At 46.6% G+C, this 10,146-nt stretch overlaps 1 long non-coding RNA gene across 1 annotated transcript; it reads right to left on the minus strand.

Moving 5' to 3' along the window:
• Positions 1-7,377: 7,377 nt before the first annotated feature.
• On the minus strand, positions 7,378-8,427 carry LOC125758938 (uncharacterized). Its single transcript, XR_007416484.1, has 3 exons — positions 8,384-8,427; positions 8,210-8,327; positions 7,378-7,544 (listed from the first exon to the last, which is right to left on the minus strand). It is a non-coding gene; the product is annotated as an uncharacterized LOC125758938 (long non-coding RNA).
• Positions 8,428-10,146: the final 1,719 nt, after the last annotated feature.

Here is a 10,146-nt window from a genome sequence, read left to right on the forward strand (position 1 = left end):
GCACTCACGTTATAGCAGATACGTCAGTTTCATCGCCACGAAGTTCACGCTACAGTGCGATGATGTGCCGTAGGCATATTCGCGCAACCTTTGACTATAACTTGCGGAGTCATAGAAGTACATATGTAATGTTTGTTACATTAATTGTTATGGAAGCGAAGAGGCATTATTGGGACCACGAATGACGCTGCCCCGGCATGGCGCCTGCATAGGGTCTTTCCCCGACGCATTTACAAGCCTTGGCCTGGCTCTGTGGTAGAATACTGGACTGCCACGCAGAATGCCTGCGATCGATTCCAGCTCGAATCATGACGTTTATCGTTTGCGTCGATCTGATTTTTCGCTCACCGACGGCGCTCCCGACACAGGCGCCTTAACGCTATGGCGTTAATATTTCCAAAGTGTGTCCCCGCTCGCTGTTCCTGGGTTGATATTGACTGCATAGGCGTGCGCAGGGTTCCCCTTCAGGAGGGGCGAAGGTTCGTCGCGGCCCCCCCTCCCTATTAAGTCAATGTATGGGGCAGGCTTTGCTCCCCCCTCTTCTTAGGTGACTAGGGGGGGGGGGGGCCCTCTGCCCCCCTCTGCGCACGCCTATGATTGACTGATAGTTGCGTGTAGCGCATACCCGTACTCCGAGGGCATGGTAGCGGGTATGCGCCACACGTGTCTAAGGGAGAGGGTTTCATAACGTAGGCGACAGCCATTTCACGTTATTCATATAATGACCTGTTAATCGTTTTCTGCATACACTCATGTCCTTCTATGCCAATTTTGGTACGTTTCACTATAAGGGGACGACCACGAGAGCGCCCAGACGTAGGCGGCAAGATAGATAGAAACGGTCAGAGTGCCTTTGGTCCACAAGGAAATGATTCGCATTTAATACGTATATCATCGTTCCATTCCACAGAGCTAGAAGTCGGACACGCAACCTCACACCTGCAGTGTTCCGAAAGGGCACATCACCCAGTCTATCGATGCACTCTTCAGTATACATGAAAACAACGCACCACGAGGAAGGGGACTGATGCAAGTTCTCATCTCGAATTTAAAAATCAACACAGCTGCGATGCGGTTGCGGTCTGAGGAATTATATGACCTGATCGAAATTTCGGGTTAAGAAAGAGTCATTCGCCGCAACAAGAGTACCTTTTTTTTTTTGAAAAACAACCCCAAGATGTTTTGCCAAAACACTTGTCTGAAACAATAGCACGGAAAAGTATGTCATATTTGTGTGTCTTTCAAAAAAAAAAAACATTTCAAGTGCCTATTTCTCATTTTTCTCTGTCTTTCTTTTTTGCTACTACTGACAGATTCACTTGAATGCATAACTATTTTAATTTTGAATGTTTTGGATTTTTCCGTTTATTTTGACATGCTGCTCACGAGAGTGAAGGTAAGATATAAACGAGTTGATAATATTTCGATTTATAAATATATTATGCACTTTCAGCGAAATTTTACCACGTGAGGCTTTATCAGACGTTTTAGCGTAGTCTAAAACATTGGGTCGATTTGTACTGAGCAATTTATTGCTTGGGACAGATTGTGGACTGCCAGAACGAGCTGCAATGTTTTAGACTACCCTTTGCGCGAGCCTTGTGGCACCTGTGAAAATAAGTTGTAAGTTTCGAGGTAAATTGACATATACTTACAGATTCTACTTATTTCCTTCTGAATACTGCGATCGTTCTTTGAAAGATCATAGCAGGGTGGGTACAGATCACAAGATAGAGGCTTCAGTAAGCAAACAAGGTACAGCACCGCAGGAACAACAATCCTATACTGTATATACAAAAATATAAAAACATAAATAAGATCGCATGCACAAGAATGTAACATATTATACAAAGCAGTGATTAGCGAGGGTTACGTGCAAATACTTTCAAATAATAATAGTGTACTTTGTGATAGGACATCATTAGAAAGATTGTTCCAGTCTATAACAGCTGTTGGAAGAGAAAAGAATACTTGTAACAATTAATTCGCGAAGTTAGAGGAGTTATTGTCTTACCGTGTGGCTCTCAAGTGGCATAGCCCGAAGAAAACTGAACAATGTTAGAGGTGTCAACACGTAAATCTCGAGCAATAATTACTTATTGTTGAATACCGCGACTTTCTATAAAAGATTGGAGCAGGGTGGGCACAGATTACAGGAAATACGGGCTTTAAAAAATTCTATATGCTCAAGCAGTTTGGACCAGGTGCTCATAAAAGAAATGACCCTGCAGTTACCTGCGTCTGATGACTGCCGCTGTAATTATTTAAGCTTTTTTCAAAGCTGTCTTAAATGTTTCCTTGGCAAAGGAAGATTGATTTACGATCAATAGTACGATAGCAAGCGGCCCACTACGCATATTTTCATAGGTAGTCACTGGCGATTCTTTCAGGGCCTAAGGATTTGTTAGCGTTAATGCGCAGCAGAAGATTCGGGAATTGTTCCTACTCGATCGGAAAATAAAACGCCGATGGCAGTGGGAAGGGTCATATAATTACGGAAGTGTACACGCAAATTCTTTGGGGGAAAACGGAGGGAAGGAAGTCCAGGCAGCTTTGCACTAGTGGTCAGGAGCGTAGCCAAAGGCGGGCAGGGTTGGGGGTGTTCCATCCCTCCCCCCGAAATTTTTCAATTTTGCTTGCGTATATATAAACGCACACATACAAACGCCCGCACAACATGCATAAAGTATAGTTGAAGCCCCCCCACCCCCACCACGCCCGAAAAAAAATTCTGGCTACGCCCCTGCTAGTGGTGCCAAGCTTTAAGGAAGCGCGGAACTGTGCGGTCTTTTTTGTTTCTCTTTCTATCTTCCTCCCTTTCTTTGTTTTTCTCCCACCTCTCTGATTTTTGTACGTCTTTCTTGTCTCTGCTTATTTCTGTTTCTTTCGTTCTGTCTCTATGTATTTCTTTCTCTCTCTCTCGCTCTTCCTTTTTCTTTCTTCCCCCTCTCTCTCTCTCTCTATTTCTCGCTTTCACTTTCTTTCTCTTTCTTTAATTCTGTCTCTTCTCACGTTTTCTTTCTTTATCTCTATTTCTCTCTTTCTTTCAACGTTAAGCTTTATTCTCTCCCCTTCTCCTTCCCTCCTCCTCACCCTGACACCTCTCCTCCTCACCCTACTATATTATACAATGCTCTGCTCTGCTCACGTGCCTAGATAGCTCAAGGGTTACGGCTCTAGCCTTCAAATCGCGGGTACGCGCGTTCGTATATAACTTTTTCGCCCACACTTTCTCTGTTTCTCTTTCTCTCTCTTTCTCTCTTCCTTTCTCTCCCTCTCTCTGTACTCGTTCTCCCGCCCATCAGAGTTATTTCACCCCACGCCGGACAAATCGTCGCTCGTCTTCTGGGACCAAAGCAGAAGATGAAGAAGAAGAAGAGGATGAAGAGAGCGCGCGTCGGTTCATGATTATAGTTTTCTGTTTGCTCTGCATGGACGAACGATCGGCCTAAAGAGCTACGCTGTTAAAACGCAATCAAAATTCCCCACTGCGCGCGCTCTTGTTGTGCGAGGCGGGGCTCGAAAGATGGGGTCAGGCCACTGTGCGAGCAGAGCCAACACCTCCTAGAGAGCTAGGAGGTGTTGGCAGAGCCGGCCGCAGCTGTAATGTGACACCGAAGTGAGGTAGGTAGGTAAACAACTTTATTGATTCGTGAAAGAATCATGTGAGGGGGGGGGGCGGAAGCGGAAGCAGGACGACGATGAGCCCTCGGGCCGCTCTAGGTGGCCGGACACTTCTGTGCTTCGGCGACCCCTCTGGCCCAGCCCACTGTCCGGAGCTGCAACTCCGGTTGTGAGCTGCGCAGAGCAGCCTCCCATCGCTCCTGGTGTTCTGACCCTTGCCACGGGGGCTTGGGTTTGTTTGGGCAATTCACAAAGACGTGATTGAAGTCGGCTCTGGTGCTCGGACACAAGTTGCAATGAGGAGAAGTTTCGCCATGCGTAATAAGGGAGAGAAGGAAAGGAGTCGTGACTGTGGCCGTTTGAAGTCTGCGCCACAAAACCTGGTCACTTCTGGAGAAAGATTTATGTGGTGGGGGATACGTTAGGCGGGAATTTCGGTAAAAGAGTGTGATGTCGTGGTAGCTGAGGAGTCGATCCCTGGCACCGCGAAGCGAAGGCAGGTCGCTTTGAGCCCGGTTGACGAGTGCTCGGGCTTGGGTGTGAGCGGCCGTGTTGCCTGGGTGTCCACTGTGCGCAGGGACCCAGAGGAGGGTGATGAGGCGATCAGGCGGAGGAGATAACTCAAGGATTCTAGCGGCCGGAGAGTGGATTTTGAAAGTGGCGAAATTACGAATTGCAGTTTTAGAATCAGAGAAAATATACTCAGCGGAGGAGTGAACAATTGCTAACGCAATTGCCGCCTCCTCTGCTTCCAGGGATTCTGTCGAATTTGGAATGGACGCACTAGCGACCAGGTTTTGAAATCCGTCTACAACGGCTATTGCGAAAGCTGGGTGAACTGCATATTCGGCCGCATCTACGTATACTGCTGGAGAATTAGGAGGGAAGCGCTTGTGAAGAGCCTTGGCTCTAGCTTCCCGTCTCGCTCGATTATGTTCTGGGTGAGTGTTTTTGGGAAGTGGCGGAATGCATAGGTTGCTGCTAACAGCAATTGGAAGTGTGTGCGTGGCCGTGGTATGACCAGGAACGTTGATTCCAAGTCGGCGCAGCAGTACTTGACCAGTTTCTGTAAGCGACAGCCTTTGATATTGACTGAAGAGATGCGCTTCTACGAGCTCTCCCAGAGTGTTGTGCACCCCTAACTGAAGTAATTTATCCGTGGCTGTTGATTTAGGGAGATGGAGAGCAGTTTTATAGGCAGTGCGGATGAGTCTGTTGAGTTGCTCGGTCTCCGTGGGTGTGAGATAAAGGTATGGGATGGAATAGGTGATTCTGCATAGGCAAAAGGCCTGAATGAGGCGGCGTGTGTCTGCTTCCCTCATGCCGCGATGACGATTGGAAATGCGCTTAATTAGGGAAGCTGCATTATGAACCGAAGTGCGGATTAACTTTATGGTCTCAGCGTTGGAGCCATTGTCTGAAATATTAAGACCTAAAATTTTGATTTTATTAACCCTGCGAATGGGGGTGCCATCTAGTATGACTTGAATGTTACAGGTATCCCGCTTTTTAAGGTCAATAACTAGGAGTTCCGATTTAGCCGCCGAGCAAGTGAGCCCAATACTATTGGCGTGCTTAACAACAGTGTCAGCGGCCGACTGTAGTTTCGATTCAATTTCGCCATGGTTGCCGGCATTGACCCAAATGGTGATGTCATCTGCGTACAAGGAGTGATTGATGGAAGGAAGTTGGGCCAGTTTCCTTGCTAGCGGGATTAGAGTAACGTTAAAAGAAACGGGGACAAAACCGCTCCCTGGGGCGTTCCCTTGCTTCCCAGCGTGAAGAGATCGGTTTTGAATGTGCCTAATTGTAGGCGGACGGACCTGCTGCTGAGAAAGGCAGTGACATACCTGTGCGTGCGGGAGCCCACGTTTAGTTCGCTAAGGGACTGTAAAATGGAGAAGTGAGAAACATTATCGAAGGCCTTGGTCAGGTCCAATGCGAGGATGGCTCTGGTGATGTGTGGGAAAGTTGGATTGAGCACATCCTCCTTAAGCTGTAACATGACATCCTGAGTTGAGAGTCCCGCTCGGAAGCCATACATGGTGGAGGGAAAGAGTTGTTCCTTCTCCATGTAGCGGTTGAGGCGATTTAGAATTACATGCTCCATCAGCTTTCCTGTACATGAGGTAAGAGAGATCGGTCTCATATTCTTAAGGTCTAACGGCTTATTATTTTTGGGGATGAAAGTCACCTTAGCTGATTTCCATTCCTGGGGCAGCGTGCCCTGCTCCCATTGTTGGTTCATGTAATTGGTAAGAGCGGCCAGTGATTGCGAGTCTAAATTTCGGAGTGTTTTGTTTGTAACTCCATCTAGACCTGGAGCGGATGTGGTGCGAAGCTTGCTTAGTGCAGCCCACACTTCCGTCTCTGCAATGGGTGCATCCAAGTCTGGATTGGGAGTTCCTGTATAGGTAGGTAACGTTTCTTGCTTTAGGTCAGGGAAATACGTGGTTTTAAGAGCAGCTTCAAGGTCTTGTCCTTGTTTCTCTACCTCAAACAAGAGTTTCGTAATTTGCTTAGTACTTTCAGAGCGCGAGGAGCATGGATCTAACATATGACGAAGCAGGGACCACGAGTTCTTCATATGTAGATTGCGAACCGCCTGTGGTGAGCGCGGGTCCCGGGAGAAGGCTTAAGAGGGACGGCTGTGCAACTGGAAGGAGGACGTATTCTTGTCTCTCCAGCAGTTTTCTTCACTTTACCTAAATAAATGTTGTTCTGTTAGAGCAACCATTATTTTTGCCAGTCTTTCCCTCACGTCTCTCGAATCATCGTTGCATCTAACCCTATACGTTCATGTGGAATTCTTTGATTGTCTGATTTGTGTTGTTCCTTTGAAGAGCTTGCGTATCTCAATAAATTACTAACTGCCTCGTAAAGGATGTTATTCAGTGTTAAATTAATAAAACATCTGATTGCCTACCTTGTCAAGAGAATTTTAGTGTAGCCTAACGTCATGAAGTGATGTTTTGTTCTAGTGATCTTCGAGGACAAGCTTCCCGCTTCCTTTTAACTATATTCGTTTGAGATTAATGATGTCCACTGTAATCCAGGCGTTTTTACAGCGTAAGCTGCTATGAGATCACAACAACGGCCATTTTTGCCGCCGTAGTTGTCCGCCGCCACCACCGGTGTCCGTAACAGTTATCGCGCGAAATAAGAAAATAAAGAAATAAGAAGAAATATCCAGGATAGAACGGGGTTCGAAACTGGGGCCTCTGCGTGGGAGCCCAGTATTCTACCACAGAGCCATGCCGGTGTTTGAAACTCCTCTGCAAAAAGGAACAGCATTAACATGTGTGATATAGCGTGGTAGAAGAGTAAAATAACAACCGGGCGTCAGACAACGCTAATTATGGAACCAGGCGTCACTTAATGCGAATTACGCAACGAGTGGGTTGTTGGATGCTTCTAACCCATTACAAAGGGCTCAGCCACAATTCTTCATCGTCATCAGCCGTCGCATTAAGAAAGTGCACATAATGCCTTACAGATGTGCAGCTGGTACCTCGCTTCTCCGCAGAATGGCGAATAATGGCGTAGTCATTGCTTCCCAACTTCACAAAAATTATGATTTATGGCGTAGTGGGTACCTTGCTAGTGTACTTGTATTAGTAGCCCCAAGAGAGCCTACAACGGGCTCTAAACATGCTGCTCTTCCTGCTTTCGCTGTGACTGTGCTGCGCTTTCCGCGCAGGACTGGTATTTTTTTAAGTGCACACTTTAGTCATGGGGAGAGAGAGAGAGACAGAGAGAGAGAACAACTTTATTAAAAATAAACGAGCCCCAGTCCGGGTCCACTAATAAAAAAAGGCAAGGCTTAGCCATCAGACAAGTTTAAAAGTTTCAAATGTCCGAGTAGTGCCTTCATGATGTCTGGGGAAGAGTCCGCCAGCCACTCCTCCAGGTTCGCAGGTCTGCAAATATCATAGCAGAATGCATCGTAATCTTGAAAAAAAAGAGTGCCATAGACTGTCAGAGGTATTTGGTTCGTAAAAAGACGTGAAGTTACCAAACGACCTATAAAGGTAGCCCAAGACACTATCATCATAAGCAGCTCGAATGAAATCGAATCTTTAGTTCCACCATGTACCGTTACACAGATGAGGGACGACCCCCCCCCCCCCCGCGAAAAAAAAAAGACACCAATAGGCGGCTCGACCAGTCCGCTGTCCCACTGAATGATTGGCATGCGGGTAACAACAATGAAAAGCAGCGAATAAACAAATGAAAAACATACGATCAGTGCATAATAAATGTAAAACAGAATAGTAAAAAAAAGAAAAAGTTGGTGAAGCTTGCACTAAGCACTAAGCCGCGCAAGCCTTGAAACAGCGAAATTGGACGATTCTGAAGACTAATCTGATTGCTTCTAAGTTGTTTGTAGGTCTTAGCTAGGTGACAAGGGTTGTTTCTAGGTTGCTTCTAGGTCGTTGCTAGGCTTTAGCTAGGTGATGCTAGGTTGTTTCTACGCTGATTGTCAACGCAGAGAGGTTCGAGTTAAACCACACGCAGTTACAGACACGACACGGATGTCCAAACTCCAGAAAGAGAAACTCGCGCTGAAACCAAGCGTTCGCACCTCTAACAGATCTGCGGGCACGTCGTCGTCGGCGTAGGCCTTCCATCGCTTCGGGGTCTTCTCGCCACCGCGGTTGACTTCCCCGTTCCCTAGTGCTGGGGTAACTGTTGCCTTCTGCCTCTTTAGTGGACCAGTGGTGAGTAGTGGGATTTGCCCAAATTCCGTGGAACATACCTGATAGGCCGCGCAGGATAAGCCGCACAAATTACGGCTGTCTGAAGCGGCTTCGCTGTTAAAAGAAAACACGATGTTACTGATAAGTGAAACCAACTGTCTTCTGAAAACACAGATCCAAGTTTAGCAGTGGAATAAATAAGCAAATAAATAAATAAATAAATAAATAAATAAATAAATAAATATGAACAGATTGCAGATAGTTTAACAAAAAAATCGGCAGATCCCACGTACCGTGGGAATCGATGTTATGCGAAGCATGCGCCGGATAGTGACTGTGGCGTAATTTATCACATTGCGCGAACCGTTACAGAATGACGCCAGAGAAATGTGGAAGTGGTATACGTACGTACACTCATATGTTGAAGAGTAGCATATGTATTATATAAGCAGTTGTTTACTGTTGCGTAACGATGCTGCACTGCTAGTCAGCGATAGTTACATAGTGACGCACCACAGATGCATTCCGAGAGTTCTGCGCGTGCGCGGAAGCGGGGTGGCAGTTTTGTGGCCGTGGATGCCCCCAGTTGCGATAAGAGCTGCGGCGCCGCTCGACGTTGCTTTGGAAGCCTATGCTTGTCTGTTATGGCGGAGAACGCACGCACGTTTCACGAACCCGTGTGCATGTGTAGAAGGGGTTATTGACAGTTCTTCAACGAGGTCATCATCACCGTGATAAGTGAGCACTAGCAGCTTGACCGGACTTGTTAATCGGATTCGTTCGTGATCGCGGCCATGAGGGGTCTTAGTGTAGTGAAGTGCGAGGTATAGTGCCGCTGGTGGAAACCCTTCATGCCTCTTACGATAAAATGATCTATGATGACTCCTGTCGTGGACGTGGCAGAGAGATCTCTTGATACCATTTCCATGTCCAAGCCGTCTTTCACACAGTATAAGGACCAAGCGTTCTTGAGTCTTCGTAACTCAATGTTGAAGTCACTGGTAATGATGAGTGGCCTCGTGCTCTCAGCAGATATATTGTAGGAAGCATTGACCCTGGTTTTTGCGTAGTCCACGTCGTCCACGTTGCGGACCACGTGGACGAGTGGATGGTAGTTGAGCGTCCTCCAGAGGTGTTCTGTCTTCAGCTTCCTCACCTTCCTTGCGTCCGCCGCGGTGGTGTAGCGGTTACGGTGCTAGGCTGCTGACCCGAAAGTCGCGGGTTCGATCCCGGCCGCAGCGGCCGCATTTGGATGGAGCCAAAATGCTAGATACCCGTGTACTGTGTGATCTCGGTACACGTTAAAGAATACCCAATGGTCAAAATTTTCGGAGCCCTTCGGTACGGCGTCTCTCATAATAATATCGTGGTTTTGGGACATAAAACCCAAACGCTTATTATTATTATCATCACTTTCCTTGCGTGTCAATGTGTGTGTTCGCGGTTACTATGTTGGTTGAGACTCTGTATCACCTGTGGCCAGGGCTTAAAGTCTCCCTTCATTGAAGGGGGGGCCCGCCCACTTAGGGCGGCGACAAATGTGTGTGTATATATATATATATATATATATATATATATATATATATATATATATGCGCTGGTCACATGTTCCATTTTTTGTATTTCGAGGGCTTTCTTTGCAGCTTGGAAAATGGTACACGTGAGACTTTCTTTATTGCAGATAATGCAGTGGGGGTTTGTGAAAACGCTCTCTGAGTGTGCAAATCCCATTTCTTGCCTAAATTCAATATTTAGCAATTTAGTTAAATAATCCTAATTAGCAAATTAATTAATTACAAAGCAAAAAAATTCTGTAGAGAGC

The sequence above is a fragment of the Rhipicephalus sanguineus genome, chromosome 6 (genome assembly GCF_013339695.2).
Source record: "Rhipicephalus sanguineus isolate Rsan-2018 chromosome 6, BIME_Rsan_1.4, whole genome shotgun sequence".
NCBI lineage: Eukaryota > Metazoa > Arthropoda > Arachnida > Ixodida > Ixodidae > Rhipicephalus > Rhipicephalus sanguineus.